Raw genomic sequence first — 20,541 nt, 5'->3', positions numbered from 1 at the left:
GTATGGAGAAGAGGAGGCTGAGGAGGAGCTTATCAATGTGTATAAGTGCCCCATGGGAGAATAAAGAAGATGGAGCCAGATTCTTCTCAGTGATGCTCAGTGGCAAGACAAGAGGCAATGTGCACAAACTGAAAAGCAGGGATTTCTGTTTAACCATAAGAAAACTGTTTTACTGTGAAGATGGTCAAACACAGGAACAGGTTGCCCAGGGAAGTAGTGGAGATATGCAGAATCTAACTGGATGTGGTCCTGGACAACCTGGTTCAGGTGTCTCTACTTTGGGCAGGGCATGGGACTAGATGATCTCCTGGGGTTTCATCCAGCCTCATCCATTCTGTTATTCCGTTATCTTTTCAGCATATGTTACTTTGTTCTGACTTGTACTCATTCATAATTTTCACAGAATCACAAAATGTTAGGGATTGGAAGGGACCTTGAAAGATCATCTAGTCCAATCCCCCTGCCAGAGCAGGAACACCTAGATGAGGTTACACGGGAAGGCGTCCAGGCAGGTCTTGAATGTCTCCAGAGAAGGAGACTCCACAACCTCCCTGGGCAGCCTATTCCAGTTCTCCGTCACCCTAATCGTGAAGAAGTTTCTTCTCAAATTTAAATGGAACCTCCTGTGTTCCAGTTTATACCCATTGCCCATTGTCTTATCATTGGTTGTCACTGAGAAGAGCCTGGCTCCATCCTCGTGACACTAACCCTTTATATATCTATAAACATTAATGAGGTCACCCCTCAGTCTCCTCTTCTCCAAGCTAAAGAGACCCAGCTCCCTCAGCCTTTCCTCATAAGGGAGATGCTCCACTCCCTTCATCATCTTCGTGGCTCTGCGCTGGACTCTCTCCAGCAGTTCCCTGTCCTTCTTGAACTGAGGGGTCAAAACTGGACACAATATTCCAGATGAGGTCTCACCAGGGCAGAGTAGAGGGGGAGGAGAACCTCTCTTGACCTATTAACCACAGCCCTGCTAATGCACCCCAGGATGCCATTGGCCTTCTTGGCCGCAAGGGCACAGTGCTGGCTCATGGTCATCCTGCTGCCCACCAGGACCCCCAGGTCCCTTTCCCCTACACTGCTCTCCAACAGGTCGTTCCCCAACTCATACTGGAACCTGGGGTTGGTCTTGCCCAGATGTAAGACTCTACACTTGCCCTCATTATATTTCATTAAATTTTTCCCTGCCCAACTCTCCAGCCTGTCCAGATCTTGCTGGACCGCAGCACACCTTCTGGTGTGTCAGCCACTCCTCCCCATTTGGTGTCATCAGCAAACTTGCTGACAGTGCACTTTATTTCCTCATCCAAGTTATTGATGAATATATTGAATAATACTGGTCCCAGTACCCACCTTTGAGGCACTCCACTAGATACAGGCCTCCAACTAGACTCTGCCCCATTGACCACGACTCTCTGGCTTCTTTCCTTCAGCCAGTTCCCAGTCCACCTCACTACCTGATCATCCAGTCCACACTCCTTCAATTTAGCAGCAAGGATGCTGTGGGAGATGGTGTCAAATGCTTTACTGAAATCAAGATAGACCACATCCACTGCTTTGCCATCATCTATCCACCTCGTTATGTCCTCATAAAAGGCTATGAGGTTGGTCAAGCATGACTTCCCCTCGGCGAAGCCATGTTGACTGCCCTTAATGACTGTCTTATCCTTGATAAGGCACCAAGTATAAGTTGTTCCATCAGCTTTCCAGGGATGGAGGTGAGGCTGACCTGTCTATAGTTACCTGGGTCCTCCTCCTTGCCCTTTTTGAAGGCTGGAGTGAAATTTGCCTTCCTCCAGTCCTCAGGCACCTCTCCTGTTTCCCAAGACTTAGCAAAGATGATGGAGAGTGGCCTACCAGTGACCTCAGCCAGCTCCCTCAGCACCCATGGGTGCATCCCACCTGGACCCATGGATTTATGGATGTCCAGATTGCTTAATTGCTCCCTAACCCAGTCCTCATCAACTAAGGAAAACTCCTCCATTGCCCTGCCTTCCTCTGGGGCCTCAGGGGTACGGGGCTCCTCAGGACAGCCTCCGGCAGAGTAGACAGAGACAAAGAAGGTAGTCAGTAACCCTGCCTTCTCTGTATCTTCTATCACCAGGGCACTCACCCCGTTCATCAGTGGGCCTACCTTGCCTCTAGTGTTAGTTTTATCTGCCATGTATTTGAAGAAACTCTTTCTGTTTTCCTTGACCTGTCTTGCAAGGTTTAATTCTAAGAAGGCCTTAGCTTTTCTAGTTGCTTCCCTACATCCTCTGACAACAGCCTTATATTCTTCCCTTGTACTACAAAACATTCAAATTCTTCTATTAGAAATTTTGGATCTGTAGAAAAGTATTACATAATCCACTGTAACATGTTTTCCAGTCATAACTGTTAAGTTTTCAGAAAGTTCAGCATGCTATATGCCTCCCTAAATATATGGTATTTGATGTACTGAAACAAATTAAAGATCAGTTTAGTAATAAGAGTCTTCATAATATCCACTATTCTTTGCATCTCTCAAAGCTAATCATTAGCTGATAAAACTGCCCTAAGCTTAGATGGCTAAACCAATGCATTTTGTTTTCTTATTTAGTTAGGAATAAATGGCCATCCTTCAATAGCTGCCATAAAAAGAAATAATGTCTGTGAGTTCAAAATGATTTAGGATCTTTCTGTACTGACTTAATATTTCCTCCTTCCAAAACAAAGCAGTATATTACAACAGCTGAATCTTCAAGGAGCTGGGTTAGTCAGGAAAGCATACCAGGTGCCATTGGTTGCAAATAATAACCAAATGACAAATTGCCAAGAATATGTGGAAAAATAATGCCACGAAAGCAAAGCAGTCCAAAATAATTACAGAAATTATCTAAGGTATATAAAATTTTAGTTAAGTCAGGCTAAAACTGTGTTTTAACTACTTATTCAGGCACTACTCTATTTTCTTTCAGTACTCTAATCTTAAGATAGAGCTTATGCAGTTACTGATAGTGAATGAAAGACATTTGTATCCACTGCTGGTGAACCTTCGTGCTTGTTTCCTCCCAGACTTTTCGAGAACACATTGTAACTCATGCTCAGGACCATAACACTGCTCTGGTGCATGGATCATCCTTTTCTTACGTGTTTGTACTGTGCTTAGACTGGTGAGGTATTAGTCTGCCAGTGGGATGTCCAAATGCTATCTTAACAATCTTACTTAATTTTACTCAATATTACCTTAAACATAACAACATTACTCAATATTACCTTAACACAAGCATGAAATCATTGCTTCCTCTAACAGAAGTTGCAATGTCTTACACCTATCTGAGTCTAATCACACGCTACTGCCAAAGACACATTTCCATTCTTCCTCCTGTGACATGACCATGGGGTTGCAGGGCAAATGGGCTAAGTTTGATGATCCAGTGAATCCTTGGATCCCATGCTTTTGTTAGCTAATTCTCCACAAGCGTAATCAATGTGACTCATGCACATGCTGCAGATGTGGAGTGAAGCAGCAGGTCCTTGTGGGGTCAGGTGGGGATTAGACCCTCAGTTTTGATCAGCTGTAAAAAGAAACCGCACCTCGAAAGAGCTGAAAATAAACTCTGGCAGGGCACCGGTTGACCATTACAAGCATGAAAATAAACTGGGTGATCTTAATCTCATAAATACTGTCACATAACTGTATGGATTTTTACTTTATCCAAATAGTCAGACTACCAATGGAACCAACTTGGCTATATAGATATCCAGTCCTAGTTTCAGAAACATGACAGCAAGAATCATGCTTAATTGGAAAGTAATGTGCTGACAACCATCTGTCAAACAAGCAGAGCAACTTAGAAAAACATAGGTCACAGAAAAGAGTCCTTGATTAAAGTCCTAGCCTTGGATGCAGACCCTATTTCTTGCTCTCCCATAAACTTCTCAAGATAATTTACTGCTACTAAATCTACAGAGTGACTGAGACTATTCTAACAACAAAAATCAGATGTCCAGAACTTAAAATGTCTGGGCCCAAATCCATAAAATGCCTTAAAAAATAATCCAGTGAAGGAATTAGCTGTCTTCAGTCAGACATGTCTAAATGGCAATGTCTAAATAATGTCTGATTTTAAAAATCTTGGTCAAAGGGTAAAACAGAAAATTCAGAGCTAGACACAGAGTGAGCATACAATGCTCAAGGAGAATTAGAGATAAGAGACTCATGCTCCAAGTGGGAAGTCATCAAAAGCTGAGCAGTAGGACATATAATTAACAACAGTTGTGAGCTCATCTTCCTTGGAGCTTTGACTCCTCATCTGCTTGTAATCCACACCTCTGATTTTGGTGAGCCAAGCAGTGCACACAACTAATACAGATATGCACAATTAAAACTATGATAAAGACAAACCCGGGCATTTGTGCCATAAGTCAAGGTTACACTGAAGACACTCGACCTCCAAGGAAAACAGCTGGGAACAGTGCTTCCTCCTGCCTGCCATGCTTACCGAAGCGTGACCAGCGCAGACACTCCACACAACCCCCGGGCACCGCGGGGGCTGTGGCCACTGACCTGCTCAGGGCAACCTGGCCTCTGGGTTTGTTTTTTGTTTGTGTGGTTGGTTTTATTTGTTTGGGTTGGTTTGTTGTGTTGTTTTGTGGGGTTTTTTTTACATTTGGAGAAGAAAAGCAGTTCTCACTGAAAGGAGACATTGAGTTTAATCCTACCTTGGGATTTAAATGAGGATATTTGCTACCCAGCTCTCAGGTATAACAAAATGACCCTTCTGCATTTATTCTCCTTAGCCTGCTGTCATTTCAGCAAGTTGCATCTTAACAAAAATCTCATGGTTTAAACCTAAGAAATTCTAAAACCTTTTTATAACCTTTAGACAGACACTTCAGAGAGGATTGTCATGAGCCTTCCTACCATCTTACATTTTTTATGCTAAGACTTGGATAGAACAAATTCAAGAGTAGCTACAGGATGAAGCAGGGAACAAATAGGTAGAACTTAGCAACTGAGTCTCCTACATCTGTTCTATTGGCTCTTTCAGGTTTGGCTTTATCTACCAAAAAGTGTACTTAAAGGAAAAAGAAAGAAAGACCAGCAGCAACAACAACACCACAAAACAAACAAATAAAACCAAATAAAACCACAAAAAACCCCAAACAAACCCCCACCAAACACAAACTTAGGCCAAAATATATCTTAGCCTGGAAAAGCAACGAGTAATCACAAGAAGCTGGGTTTGCTCATCAGCTCATTACTTAGTTACCATTGTTGAGATGTTTACCTCTCAGTGGGTGGTTTACTCACAAAAAGTCTGGAAAATGTAACCTCACCCATTTTATTTTTTTTTTTTCTAATTTCTCCGTTGCGAAAGTGGGTGATAATAGACTCTGTTCCTGAAGTTCTCAGGCAGATATATATTTTCACATGTGCAGAGTAATCCCATGTACTGAAGAATTTCAAGCAGTTCAATCTTGTTTTGAGTTTCAGTATTAATTCAAAGACCAAGAGTCTAAGTAAAAACATTTCCAGCATTAGTTGCCTCTGACAATGTCTCAGTTCACTTCTCTTGTTAGCAATGACTTTTCTTGTAAAACTATGCAATGTTATTGCCTTCCTAAGTATACATTTAGAAAAATCACATCATTGTTGCTAAACACAGGGTTGTTTGTGAAGGAGACGGTAGGTCGGAACACTGATCTTAGTATAGTAAATAACCGAGGAGGAGTTTTGGCTATAAACTCTATCAAAGATGAAATTCATAGGAAAAAATGTTCTGACGTTGTCTGAAGATAGGCTGCACAAATAGACAAAATCCAGTGTGATATGAAGCTTTTCACAGATTTTGCACTAACCATCTGTGCTACAAAAATCATCCTAGAAACAAAAGCACTTGAATGTCCTCTGCCTCAATAATAAATGCCAACACATAAATTTCATACTAAAATCATCACTTAATTATTTTCTCAAGGATCTAAAGATTCCAGAAATGTTAATTCAAAATAAAGCTAATTTTTGCTTACGCTTCTCCAAACAGGAGAGCTTACATTTGTAGAGTGGCTGGAACCTTGATTTAACACAAGGTGACAGACTCCAAGAGACCTTATGTCCCAGAGCCACTGTAACTGTCAATGTCAAGAGTCACTTCCAGAACAAGGGCACAAGCCATATGCTATTTTATTGCAACAGCCTCCTGAAAGGAACCTCTGCCTATAACCTACATGTGTGAAGCAGATACTCACTTAAATCTCAAATACTGTTTTGCAGTAAAAAAACATACACGCTTTGACACTCACTTGGACATCCATCTTGAGTTTAAATAGGAATCTTCACTAATTTTGGTGAAAATCCTCCATGCTAATTTCAAATACGTGTCTATACTTGCAAGGAAGCAATGCTGTAGGATCCCAAGTCTCAATTCCCTTCACATGGGACTCAGAAGAATTTCAGTGACAAAAGAATTATTTCTATCAGAAATAATCAGGAAATGAATCCACACCTTTGTCTTGTCATTTAGTCTTTCTGAGCACAAATGACACAAATTGTTTAGTTCTTCCCTCCTAGATTGAAAAAAAAAAAAAAAAAAAAGGTGAAAAAGCAAGTCTTCACTCTAACTGGAGATCTTAGAAAAACACTTCTTCCAAAGCATTTTATTGCATTTTGAGATACTCTGATACAAATTTTGTTTTTTAAATTCTTCACCAACTTTATGTAGGAATGTTAAGTTCTAAAATATGAATTTGTTTCATAGTTTGCTTCACTTGCTTTTCACTCTACTCAGGACCTAACGAGTTTCTTTCACTTCTGAGTCCAGCCCAACAGCAGAACAAGAAAAAGGGAAATGCCTTCTCTAACTCTAGAGTAGGTTCTCATTGTCTTTTAAATCTCTTTTTACAGGAGATGCAAAGTTAGGTGCTCAAAGCATTAACATCATCTCTTTGAAACAGAAAGCTCTGGTTTGCAGGGAGGAGATACCATCCACTGGCATCCTGAAAGCTTTATGCCTACAACACTCTCTCTAGAGACAAGAACATTTCAGGCACAATGATGGTGAGATCTTAATAGGAAGAAGATTACACTTCCGTTGGATATTGTAAGCATAAGGCTTTCCTGTGTCTGAAGATAACAGAATTTTAACAATTCTTCTAAGTTACCTTCCAACATGTTCATTTTTTACTTCTGGAACAGTAAATTCTATAATACAAAGAATATTAATCCTCAGAGTTCAGTCTTTGCATATACTCCTTTTAGGTGTGTTCATAGTAGGCACAGTTCTCACAGGATGAAATATTTGTTCCTTAAAAATAGTTAAATTCAAGCAGTATTGTACTTTCAATAGTTTCTTTTCTTGAAGCATTTTCAACAGCATTACAGAAGGCAGCAGACTAAAGAATTTGTAGTGTATTGATGTAGAAGGCACTAATATCAATTTCACATAGGCATTCACCTAAGAAGAGTTTCACTTCATACTTTTTAATTTTTTCCCACTCAGCATACTTGGCAATTGTTTTAATAATCCATACAAAAATATTGGACTGAATTAATTCCCTTGCTTACAGGATTTGTAGTCTTTATATGTACTCAGGTGGATGAAAGGAACCAAGAAGCTGTGGGGCAGAGACTAAAATCTACTCACTGAAAAAGAGTGTGAAGACCCAAGTGACCCTGCATACACAGAAACACAGCAAAGCCCAGTACCTTCCTTTGCTCTAGCTGTGAGATTTAACTGATTACATGGGTGGATTTACAGCACAGATTTTACTTCTTATGCAGAGATTTACTGAGCTGTAACAAACTACAGGATTCCCTGGGAACAGGTTGCTGGTGCTCGTCTTATGAGATTGCAGAACTCTGCTGACAGGCTGGCTGAGATAAGGGCCATACCTCTGGTCTGAATTTTTACAAGTAGCTGCCAGAAGACACACACTACAGATTTAACACGTCATGTTACTTGAAACTGTGTACACATGCACACACACACACACACAAATTAAAATAAATTCTGGTATAAAGCTGTACATGTCAGCAAATAACAGTTTCAATCCCAAACTCTCACCCTTCCAAAACTCCCCTTGCCAATTCTGCAAAAGTGCTAGATTATTTTGATAGCAAGTTATCTGTGACAACAATACAAATATGCTCATTTCTCACAAAGGAAAAAAATAATGCATGGCTCAGTAAGTCTGTTAAAAAAATATTAACGCAGACTAGAGTACAGACAGTAAATGAAAACAAAACCAATTCTACATCAGCTGTTTTAAGACTTCATGAAGGAGTTATGACCATGCAATAGACTTGCTGGTGAAACACCAAGGAAGGCTGAAAACCTCATAACCTCTATTTCCAGCACTAGTTTGTTTTCATTCCAAACCAAAACATTGTTCTTCTAATGATTCTCTTCAAAGAACAAATGTCAGACAATACCAAGTTAGTAAAAGCGGTCTAGAATCATCACACACTACATAAAGACTGAATTAGCAGCAGCAAGCCCTATCAGGAGACCTATTCAAATCACACACTGCTTTCCTTCTCTATCCCAACTATCTCAAACACAAAGTCCACAAAATAGCACCAGGGAAAAAGTTAAGTCTGAATCTAGTGACATTTCCATCAAGAAAAAGAATGGTGTTTTTCAAATTCTGCAGTTTCATTATGATTATCATTATTTCTCTTATTGCTTATATTGTCTCATTAATGCAATGTTCAAACAATACTCACAGTTAATCTATAAAGATATTATTTTAAATATATTTACACAGATTTTTTTCTTTTAGACTTACATACCAAGTGTTGCTCAAAACCAGAAGACAATTCTTTTAAAGCACACAGTTTGCTGCACATGGTTTGTGTGATGACAGTTATTAGGTTCACCATGGGTACAGTGGTGTTCCCTTGTGTTTCCACTAACAAGTCATTGAGGGAATGTATTTCTGTAGCCAAATACCACTTCAACAGCGGCAGATATCCAGAATCTTAATAATAACATCATATTAGGACATTCCATTAAGGGATCCAAAGCCGTGATCCTGGGGTGCCAGATCATCGCTCAGTCAACAGGATCTGGGAAGACATAGTTTGATTCACTGCAAGTGAGACTTCTTTGGTTCTTCCATAAGTGATGTTTGGTTTAGAAAGTTGGTTGAATAGGGTGAGTTTTGATGAACATTGTGTTGAGAAATAGTAAGTACAGGGAGAAGGAACAAGCCTTTTTCTCCCTCAGATTTGGCTGAACAAGGGAATGAACCATCTCACAGGATGCCAGAGAAAGGGGAATCATCTGTGCTTAATGCGTAGCATTCCCTCTTTGTAAGGAAGCTTAATATGACCCATCATAACTGGAGGAAAAAGGCAGTTATCTCAGAATACATGCAATAGAGTATCAAAGGAGCTACCATATCTTTCTACAAGTTGTTAGTGTATTTCAGTGGGACTTGGATGAAAAAAGCTGAAAGCATTACACACAGCACTTGTCAGGCCACACCTGGAATATTGTGTTCAGTTTTGGTCCCCACTCTGCAAAAAACATGCAGACAGGCTGGAGAGGGTCCAGAGAATGGCCACAGAGATGATTGAAGGACTGGGAAGCTGACATAGGAGAAAAGGCTGAGACAACCGGGCTTGTTCAGCCTTGAGAAAAGAAGGCTTAGAGGAGACCTCATCACCATGTTCCAGTATTTAAAGGGTGGCTACAAAGAAGATTTAGACTCTCTTTTTACAAGGAGTCATATGGAAAAGACGAGGGGTAACGGGTACAAGTTACTCTTGGGGACATTCCAATTGGACACAAGAGGAAAGTTTTTCACAATGAGTACAATCAGCCATCGGTATAATCTGCGCGGGGAAGTGGTGGATTCCACATAAATGTACACTTAAGATTCAGCTGGACAGGGTGCTGGGATGTCTTGTCTAGACCATGCTTTTGCCAAGAAAGGTTGGACTAGATGATTCTTGTGGTCCCTTCCAAGCTGGGATTCTATGATTCTATGAAAATAAGAGGGCCAGGGAGGAAAGTGCTCTTTAAAGCAATTACAGGTAAACTGTATTTCACCAGCACATCTAACATACTTGATAAAGCCAAGATACAGTTGGTTAAAATAATCTTTTCTTGATTTAATATATATCTAACAATACAGGAGGCGGGGAGACTCAATTCTGTCTAAAGCCACCCATCTTAATTCCCAGAGCAAAAAAGTCACTGCTATGGCAAAAAAAAAAAAAAAAAAAAAAAGTATGATCTCACCACTCACTTCATACAGTGTGTTTTGACAAATTACTGAAGAACTCCAACTCTTCAGTACCACATCTATTCAAGAATATTTATAGGCTCCCTCTACCTGCTCATCCCCTTCTTTTCACTAAAAAAAAAACGTCTCCAAGGATGACTAACTGGAAAGGGGAATACAGGCATTCTTATTGGTAATTACAGCTGCAATAGACTGCCAGCCTTATGGGCTTTCATCTTCCTCCAGGTCTCCAGTTGTCACAAGTGAGATGCTGAAATTGAAGAAAACTACTGAGGGACAATTACCATTTTATCTCAAGTTCCAATATATTATCCAAGGGATTGATGATTAACTTTATTGTGGAAGTAAAAGCTGAAATGAGATGGTGTAAGGTTGTAAAGGGAGGTGGGTATGGGATCTCCTCACTAAAATCTGAGAGAAGGCTCTAGGTCCTTGTATGGAGGAAAAGGCCACCTAACAAGTTTTAAAATAACAGGAAGAAAACAGGATTATAACTTCTTAGAACACCCTGCTTCCGCAGGGAAAATAATTTTTTCTCTTGCTTGTCTAAGACAACAACTTGTTGACCAATGACAGACTTTCTAAATTAAAACTAAAGCTAAAGAGCATCTGTAAGTATGCTACCACAAATGCGGTCTTTGGTGTGTACTTAACTTACCATTGCATGTTAGGATCTTGCAAAAACAGAAAGATGAGTTTTCAGTGATATGAGACACTTGAGTAAGCTTCTCTACTTCATAAAGTATGCACCCTTTAGTAAATACTATGTTATGGTAAAGCATTGAACTCTGCATGCAACTAAAAAATGAACATATTACTGCTTGTGTGGCTTCATATTTCTTAGCTGATTTCTGTTGACAAGAATTTCCAAGTAAAAAATCTTTCATGATAAAGATTAAACAACCACCTGCTTTTTTTTTGTTAGTGATAACAATCTGAAGGAAGAATCAGGTCTCTGTGAGCGTCTCACCTCTGAAGAGCCTGAAATTTTATTTTTTTCCATACCAGATATAGAAAATAAAAGCCTATTTTAAATTGCATCGGGAAAAAAAATGAAAGAAAAACTGAAGGCCAAAAATTTCTCTAGCAAACTGATGTTATAAACATTGTATGTTTAAACATACAATGAAAGCAGAAGGCAAGCTGCTTACTTAGAGACAATGTAAAAGTCTGATAAATGTCTGTACCAACAGTTGTATGGGAGTGGCAGCACCTGCAAAAGCAGCCAGCAGTTAGCTGTCCCTGCAGTAGCATCCCTGAACAGGAATGCACAGGTAGTAAAGCTCTTCCAGAGAGTTTTCTTTCCTCTGTTCTGTTACCTGCATCTCTCAACTCTCTGCCTAGCATGAGGTGATGATAGATATCTGTAGGCAAAGCATTTCAAAGTCACAGAGGATATTTTTCTTGATTATTGCATGCCCATGAGTATTTTCAGGGGGGAAAAAATCCTTAAAAGCCCCAAAGTGTTAAGCTAGGAAAAGATAAATTAGAATATTTGTAATTAATTGTATACACACTGAAGAAAAGCTCCAAAGGTAGTATACCACCATGAAAAAATAAGCCTTTCAGTTTGTGTTAATGTACATTTTCAGAAGTGAAACTGTGGGACATGCTAAGCACTTCAAATATTGCACATGGCTGGGCATTTTAACAGCTTTTACAAATAACACTTTTGACATCCAGTGGAGCTAGTACTCTTAATGAGCATAAAAAGGAAAAAAATCCAACAAAATCCCAGCAAACTTTTCAAACATAAATTTAACCTGAGAGCAATCTTGTAAAAAGGTTGGTAATTTCAGAGTTTCCTTCCAAGACCCAAACAGAAATAAAATGAAATTGGGAATAGAAGCACTGTTGCATGGGTAAGCAAGAAGATTTCTCAAGCTTTCTAAAAAAATAATTTTGTATACGCAAAAATGTATTTCATCTGTGTGAGAATTTGAGCGAAGTAACTGAATGCGTAATAAATTATAACTTTTTTAAAAGCAGTGCTGTTCATTTATCTTCATTTCTTAAAGGCTGAATTACTGACAAATGGATTTCTTAAAACAAAGGAGGAAAAAATTACAAATTATTTATATTAGTCATATGATAGAATATGACGCTTCATTAACTCAAACAAATTAAATTCCTTAGTGTAAGAGCATCAATTTATCAGACAGATCTTATACATTTAGCATGCTAACTTCTGTCTACTTTTGATCCACTATAAGCATTTAGTTGATTCTTTTCTTGCAACAGCATCATCTTGCAAAAATTTATAGCTCTTTAATTTTTATGCTGTAATGCAATCCCAGACATCATTAAATGTAGAGAATACACATTCATCTTTTGCAGGAGTAGGGCCCAATCCTCAGACCAAGCTCCAAATTCAAGTATTATGGGAATATTTAAGTAGGAGGAAAAAGGGTGCCAATTGCCTATATCATTCATTCACTTTCCAGAATATATGCTCAGGAGGGAAGAGGGGAAAAAACCCCTCCCCTTTAGCAAAGTCTCTAGGCAAACCATTCAAGGGAAGATGTATTCTGGGTAAAGATTGACACGCTGCAAGACTGTGGAAAAATAAAAAATGAATATATAAAAGAATGTCTGACTATTTTAAGGTAATTCATGTTTTCACCTCAACATCTGAAAATACAGACCTTGTTCTGTTACTATTTTTTTTCTTTTTGTAGTTATAGACACATTTTTAATTGAATGGAAGTGCAGAGGAACATTAAAGGCAAATGTTATAGTAAAAGCAGAGAAATGAGGAGACGTAAATCTTTGAGAAACAAAATCCTGAGCTAGAATTAAAGAAAAAGACAGACTTCTGTTGTTCTTCTAGGTCTAAATTCCATTCGCCTGGCTTCTAGTAATTTAGAAGTTAGGCATCTCTGTTGGGATTCAGACACCTAAGTTTGGGTGCCTGTAGTCCCTTTGTAAGCCCTTGAGATAGTCAATATCTTTAAGGGGAGCAGAAGGAGTCATAGAATCACAGAATCACAGAATGGTTGGGTTTGGGAGGTACCTCTGGAGATCATCTAGTCCAACCCACCTGCTAAAGCAGGTTCACCTAGAGCAGATCTCACAGGAACGTGTCCAGGCAGGTATTGATTGTCTCCAGAGAAGGAGACTCCGCAACCTTTCTGGGCAGCCTGTTCCATTTCTTTGTAACCCCCAAAGTAAATAAGTTTCTCCTCATGTTTAAATGGAACATGCTAAGTTTCAGTCTATGCCCATTGCCCCCTATCCTATCATTGGGCACCACTGAAAAGAGTCATCTTACCATAAGCAACCATCAGTGCTGGCCATCTGAACAGTGGTCTTTGCTCCATGGGGCATATTTACTGCATCTCCATTGACTCTAAGAGAACTGCCTTCCAGGGGTGCCTGCTCTGCTCCCAGCACCACAAGGCAAGATTCACTGGCTGACTTTGGAAAAGACGTACTGAAGGAGACTCATCAGACTTTAGAAATCTATGGTGTGATTGTCTAAGCTTCAAACCAGTGGAATAAATCCCACTACTGGGACTGTCCAGAATGGATGTTCTTTGGTAGGAGTTTGCTCTTTTATGGTGCTATTTCACTTTAACTGGAACTTAAACTTATTTCCCTGGAGCCTGACTAAATGGCAAGATGAGCAGTGGGCATGCAAGCTTGGTTCACTTTGGTGTCCACCTGGAGTCCATTTGTTTTTAGGGAAACCCAGCATTTCTGCTAATGCCACATCTCTGAATGTGAAGGTTGAGTAACTTTACTTTAAAAGGGATGATCTTCTTTTCCATTTTCTGGAACTTTTGTTTCACCCTCATTGCTGTTAATTGCTGTTACTATTTCGCCTCTGCAAAACAAAGCTTATTACTGTTTAATTCAATCCAATTTTGCACATGCTTCCTCCTTTCAGTTTCTCTGTACCCCTGGGTTCCCCATCCTACTCTGGGTCTATGATTAACCTCTGTTTCAACAAATCTGGTTGCCCACCATTCCTCCTTCTTTTATGGGCTTTGATAATAGCCAGTAAGCTTGTTTTCCTCCCACTGATTACAGCTGCTTCACCTATTTTATTTTCCTCACCTCCCTAGATTTACTGTCCATACAATTGCCATCCCTGTGTGGCCATTTTTCCACCTTCTGTAAAACCTGCTTCCCCTTGCCCTACCTTTTCATTGGTTTTACAGTTTCACAGGTACGTTTTGTTTTGTTCTGTTTTTTAATGTCCCAAATCCCCCAGCAGTGCTTCGCATTACATACTTAGAAACTAGGGCTGAATACTGGCTGCAATATCAAAGCCACAAAACTAATAGACTCTCAGAATCAAATACTTCAAGAGCTGAAATAAAAAAACAATGGAAGCCAACAGACAGAATTGTTTTTGCTGTTTAGATGTGGAGGCATGCTGAAGATAGAAGAGGGTGATCTCTTTTCCCAGTCTACAAGTAATTTTGTCATCGAATGCATTTACTCTGAAGAGCAGAATAAAGCTCATTGTCTATGGAAACCTTAGATAATAGTACAACATAAATGTTGACTTGGAGGTGCTAAGGCAGTGCCCATTCCGTATTCAAATGATCAGGAAATCTAGGTCTCATCCAACACAACCCATCAGGTTAAGTATGCTGTTTTTCAATGCCATGTCTCTCTCTCAGCACGTGTATGTTATATTTTTAGTCCCTCGCCTCTTTCCTGGACCAGCTGTTCTTTCCCCGTGGCACGGATGTGGTCAGTCTCTGAGGGTGCACAGGCAGCCTCTTGGTGGCCCCACAAAAGTGCTTTTGCGAATTTACACTCACATGTCCTGATCTACTGTGGAAATGCTGCCACTTCCAAAAAAAGAGTAGTGAAGGTACAGCAGCTCAGAGCGAAATTCTTAGCGACTTCAGTAAAGCTGACACTGTCATAGGCATTTTCGTAGTGGATTAAAGCCACTGTGCTGTATACTGTTACTCAAGGTAAAGAACTTGACCAAAACTCAAAGATAAAGCTCTTAATCTTATGAACAGTCCTGTAGGATTGCTATGGTATTGCTGGGGGAGAGACTGAAGGTCCCATGCTGGGCCACAGGAAAGGTGGGGGAAGGCCCAGGGGAGGCTGGGCAAGGCCAGGAAGACCCCTTTGTGCCCTGTCAGTGTATTTTTGTGGAGAACGTTCATCACTCTGTGGAATGACAAAGCCCTATCTCCAATTATTGAAATCTGAGCAGCTTGCAGTTAGAGGAGACACTGCTGCACTGTGAATCAAGCTGTGCTGAACATCACATCTCATCATATATTCTCATCTCTACACCTGTGCTTGGAAAGAGAGGCTTCATAATGAACTATGTACAAAAAGAGGGCACACATCATCAAACTGAATGTGTGTGGATGGATCCTGCAGTTTAGCCAGCTTAGACCTTTATGGCATGATACTTAAACCATGGCGATCCCATTTCAAAAAGAAAAATCTTTCAAAGCAAGGAGCATCTGCAGATCTTCTGCAGCCATCAGTGCCAGAAGCGTATTTCAACAGCCTGAAACCCTGCACTTCTGGCAAAGCTATGAATTTGTGGTGTGGTGCACTAAGGAAGAACCAAAACAAAGGAAATGTTTTTGATATTCCCAAGTTAAAAAGAAGTTTTCAAGTCTTTCAAAGTCTGTACAGTCTATTAACACTCAATGATTAATAAACAAACAGTTCTATAAATGATCAGCCGGTGAAGTAGATAACTCTGAAGATCTTCAGTAACGATGAAGACTTACCAATCCTCTCTACATCTTTTCTGAAGTTAAATTAGATGTAAAGTCCTGGGTCAACTGAACTCATAGGAATTTTATAGCTGATTCCTGTAGTGCAAGATTTCATCAGATATTCTGTTTGTTCATACAGGTATTGAATTCCTGACTTTGAAGTTATATTTTTCTACACTGGCTCAACTGTGTTCCAAATGCATCAAAGAAAAAATGAAGACCTAGAATATACACTTTATACATTGTGCCTGCCATTGCATGCATCCACAACAGTGTGAACTATAGCAATGCAAATCTATAATTCCCAGCAATATTGGTAGTTATATTCCATTTCAAACTTCAACAAACAAATAATAAAATGCATACTTCTGGTATAGTCCGATCATATCCCTGTGTCCTGAAATCTGCTCCCAAGCACAGAAATGATGGGGTTTTTATTCTTATAATTCTTGCGATATCTGACAAACGCAATATCCCTACAATAGTCAAAAAGTAGAAAACTCGTATTACAATAACTTAAACAACAGACTTTGCCAGTTGAAATCTCACACATAACAATAATTTATTAAAAGAAAAAGGACAAACTGATATTGTAGATTTATGCATAAGCTACTTGTGGTGACTTCATAGTTCAGGTATATATAACATCAAGAAAAGTTGCATATAGATATAGTTATTCTATTGAATGTCCCAAGAGTATTTTTAATAAAACTTATACTAACTGTAATAAAAATAATTTTTGTAATTTTTACCTGGTAAGTTAGTGCTGCTTAGTTGGCAGGAAGCAATTTGTTAAGTGGTCAAACTATTGTGATTTATGTGACTGTATTCTTTTCATGGAACCACTGTTGAATACCAATTAATTCATACATGATACTTAAGTCTTGGAAGAATCAGTATCTTCCACATGAAACAGCTGTGGCTGAAAATGCCTGGGCTACTTCATTGTTTTTCTGACTCCTCGTCTCTTAATTGAGGGCAATCACCATTTCATACAATTTTTATTAAGCAGTAGTTGCAAATGTAAAGTGCTTCGAACCTGATAGTGTTAGGTGCTACTAGCACACTGAAATTACAAGTAAGACAAAGGTCTTCCATAAATCTTCATAAATGCACTCCTCCTTACTTCAATTATTTGGATGCATAAAAGATGCCATCTACTATTGCTATATTAAAAAGGCTGGATACTTCGTACTGCATTCTTGAAATATCGCCATCAATGCAATAGGTTTACCTGCTCTGTGTGGATGAAGACCATTTGTTGTAACAAATTATAAGAGAAGAGAGGAAAGGAGAGGAGAGGAGAGGAGAGGAGGGGAGGGGAGGGGAGGGGAGGGGAGAGGAGGGGAGAGGAGAAGAGAAAAGAGAAGAGAAGAGGCATCTTCCATGCACCCCAGGGTGCCACTGGGGTGCAGCTCAGAGGCACCCCTGGGAGCTCAGAGCTCTCACAGCTCTAATGTACACCACAGTCAGAATGTCAAATGTCCTGTGATCTGTGATAAATGCATCCATTTAAACACATAGTCTCTGTAAAATGCTACATACTGAGGAGGGCATAGGTTTGCATGCAGCAAGGTTACAGAATTGAGCCCTACAGGCAACTTTGTGCTGTTCTCATGATTGCTATCAGTATTGCAGCAGTGATATTGACAGTGATCAAATCAGATCCCTTGCACTGTAGATACACATGGTGGCAGTTTTTCACCCAGGAAGGTTTTGTATTCTAAATTTAAGTGAGATCCCATTTATAAATAGCAACAGTATGATGTGGTTAAACAGACTCCTTTGCCAGCGTCATAATGATTCCAAATTACATCAGTGGAAGCAGAGAACATTAATAGCTTTGCCTTAATCCGTTGTATGTTATGTTGGGGAACTTGTCAATATGACTCCATTCCCAGCACTTCTATTCCTGTAACTTGCTGTAAAGAAAACAAAATAGAATGTCCCTAAAGACAAATTGTCTAAACCAAAGGGGCATTAAGGTAAAAAGTCCAAAGTTGAAGATACTGCCCATGACAACTGCCGAGATTGACTATGCTCTTAAAAAAAAAAAAAAAATCACGCAAAGCAAAAATTAAAAAAATAACTTTCCTATTTTTCTAGTGGAATTCCCCTACAGTTTAATAATGATTCCTTTTCTTTAACAGTTGGATACAGCATGCTATACAGCTTAGTTTCATTGTGTGGCTCAGTAGAAAGTGTTAGTCTCCACTATATTACTGGAGCTTATGGAGGCATAGTTAAATACCATTTAAATAACAAGCCGTAGCACATTTCACTAGATGGCTGTTTAAAGGCCCATGTAGGCATCCAGAAAGCCTACAAAGATAGCATACATAATGATAGTAGTTACTAAGCACACCTCTAGAAGCAGTACAAATATGAACAGTAGTGTAGGAAAACAGCTAAAAACGGAATAGGTCTGATTTATCACTGCACTACCCTAGTTTCACACCAATCTAATTCCAGCAATTTTCCCAGGAATCAGTCCAATCCAGTTTTGGTGGATAGAGTTAGAGCGGCTTTAGGCAGAGTAACACAGCAATGAATCAGATTTTCTACCAACTGTTATTAGAAATTTCTCCCTGTCTAAAACCAGGAGGAAATATGAGATATCTTTGAAAATAACTGCAAAACGATATCCTCATAGTGATCACCACGCATTAAGAAAGAGAAGTAAAATATTTCCCAAGGCCAAAAGCAAGTGGAAAAAGTTGCTTTCATTACCAAAGTTGTGACATGTGGGTGAAATTTGAGGAGATAAAGCATTGCCTTGCAAAGCAACCATGTGCATATACTCCAAGAGCCTGATAGCTCAGATGCAGAGGTCGACTCTGCATCATTCCCCCTGGGGGAGAGCTGCATTATATTAAAACCAACAAAAACCCCAACTCTTCCAATATGCCATGCAGGTTCACTGTAAGCTGCTACAGGCTCAGGCTACTTGGGAAGGCTGAAGCTCAGAAACAGGCTCAGTCTTCTGTCCAGCCGGGAGGTTGCTGCCATCATTGCCAACAGAAATGCAGAAAGGACCTTGCAAAGACTAAGATTTTGTCTTCTTGTTCTCATGTGCTTTTTCTTTTTCATTTAGCAAAAAAAAAAAATCCTATGACAAGTATTGTCTAGATACAAGTGAAGAATATATAATAGTTTATTTTGACTCCACTACAAGTAAAGATTCTCGTTTCTAAACCATGCTGATGAAAACAAGTTCTAACTGGAATGTAATAAAGACAAAAATGACAGTTTAAACAGAAAAAATATCATACATGAATCTTTGTAGGGGAAGTTCTGACTTGAAATAAAAGCCAAAGGAAAAAAACATGTTGAAAGATGCAGGACTGTGATGAGCCCACATTCAGAGGGAATAAACTTTTGACCATGGAGTGAGACTCAAAAAAGAGGGGTTTAATGTAACCACCTTTACAGCTAAGTTTATTAGGGTTAACAAAATGGCGAAAGTACGAACATGAAATGGAAGACCTTAGAGTGTAGAAGGAAGATGGGAGAAGAAAATCAAGCAAATTAAACAAGGCAAACCTTAAAAAAAGGCAAATACTGTGTATGGGAGTTCAGAGGAATTAATTCTGGAGTCTGAGTGAATTAAGCAGACTACCTGAAGGGGCTGCCGTTCAGGGTGGAGGTGCCATCCACCTGCCTAGCCTAAGCCCAGCCTAAAAAAAATCACAGCTAAAGGCTCAGTTGTAGCCATACACATTCTGAACATTTCTTTTGTTGTTTTTGTTGTTGTTGTTGTTTTGGTTTGGTGTTGGTTGGTTGGTTTCGTTTAGTTAAGTCTTATATTATATAGTACTCAATAGCTGGTGAAGATGAATGAGTCATTTGATTTGTACCAACTTCCCTATCCCTTTGGAAATTCTAAATCAAATGGGGTTAACTGATAGACTTTGGCCATCATAAATCAGAAAGCTCTGTAAGCTGTGACATGCATCTCCCATAAACACCAGTAAGCATCCTGGGGATCCTACAAACCAAACCTTTAAGGAATAATCTCTGGTGAATTATAATCAATATTCCAGTTGCAAGTGGGAAGAGGGTATTGAATAGCCTAAGACTTCCAGAATTGCACATTTGTCATCAATAGGAAAAAAGGAGAGAGACAAAACCAGCTTAGCTGACAAAAAAAATGCATTAAAAGCAGTGTGTATTACTTGCCAAAACTGGCAGTTCTAACAAGAGAACAAAAAACACTGCCTTAACATTTTAGGAACATCTGAAAATGAGCACATTGCAGAGGATTTTTGCTAAGAGTAAGCCAAAGACACTTGTGATGGCAAGTAATAAAAAACTGACACTACTTCCATATATGGGAAATTATGTACAATTCATTAAGTTCATATGTTTACTCAATCTTGATGAAACTTAATGGGAAACTGAACACAGATAAGATGAAAAACATGATGAAATTTAGTTTTCCATGGCCAACACCCACAACCAGACCCCCTGTAGGGCTGGTTGCAGGACTAATAATCAATAGACGATCCCCTTCCAGATTCACTAATGAAAACCTCACCACAAAACTTAAAGTAAACTCAACTTTTTTCTTCTTACTTTGGAGCCTTTTCAATTGTTGCAGTTTCCATCCCAAGCA

General features: G+C 39.3%; 1 protein-coding gene across 3 annotated transcripts in view; it reads right to left on the bottom strand.

The window, feature by feature from the left end:
• The window catches only part of FGF14 (fibroblast growth factor 14), a 412,364-nt gene that overhangs the window by 218,770 nt on the left and 173,053 nt on the right, over nucleotides 1-20,541 (bottom strand). The window lies entirely within an intron of this gene.

This window comes from Caloenas nicobarica, chromosome 1 (assembly GCF_036013445.1).
Source record: "Caloenas nicobarica isolate bCalNic1 chromosome 1, bCalNic1.hap1, whole genome shotgun sequence".
Classification (NCBI taxonomy): Eukaryota; Metazoa; Chordata; class Aves; order Columbiformes; family Columbidae; genus Caloenas; species Caloenas nicobarica.
This window is presented reverse-complemented; position numbering and strand designations above follow the sequence as displayed.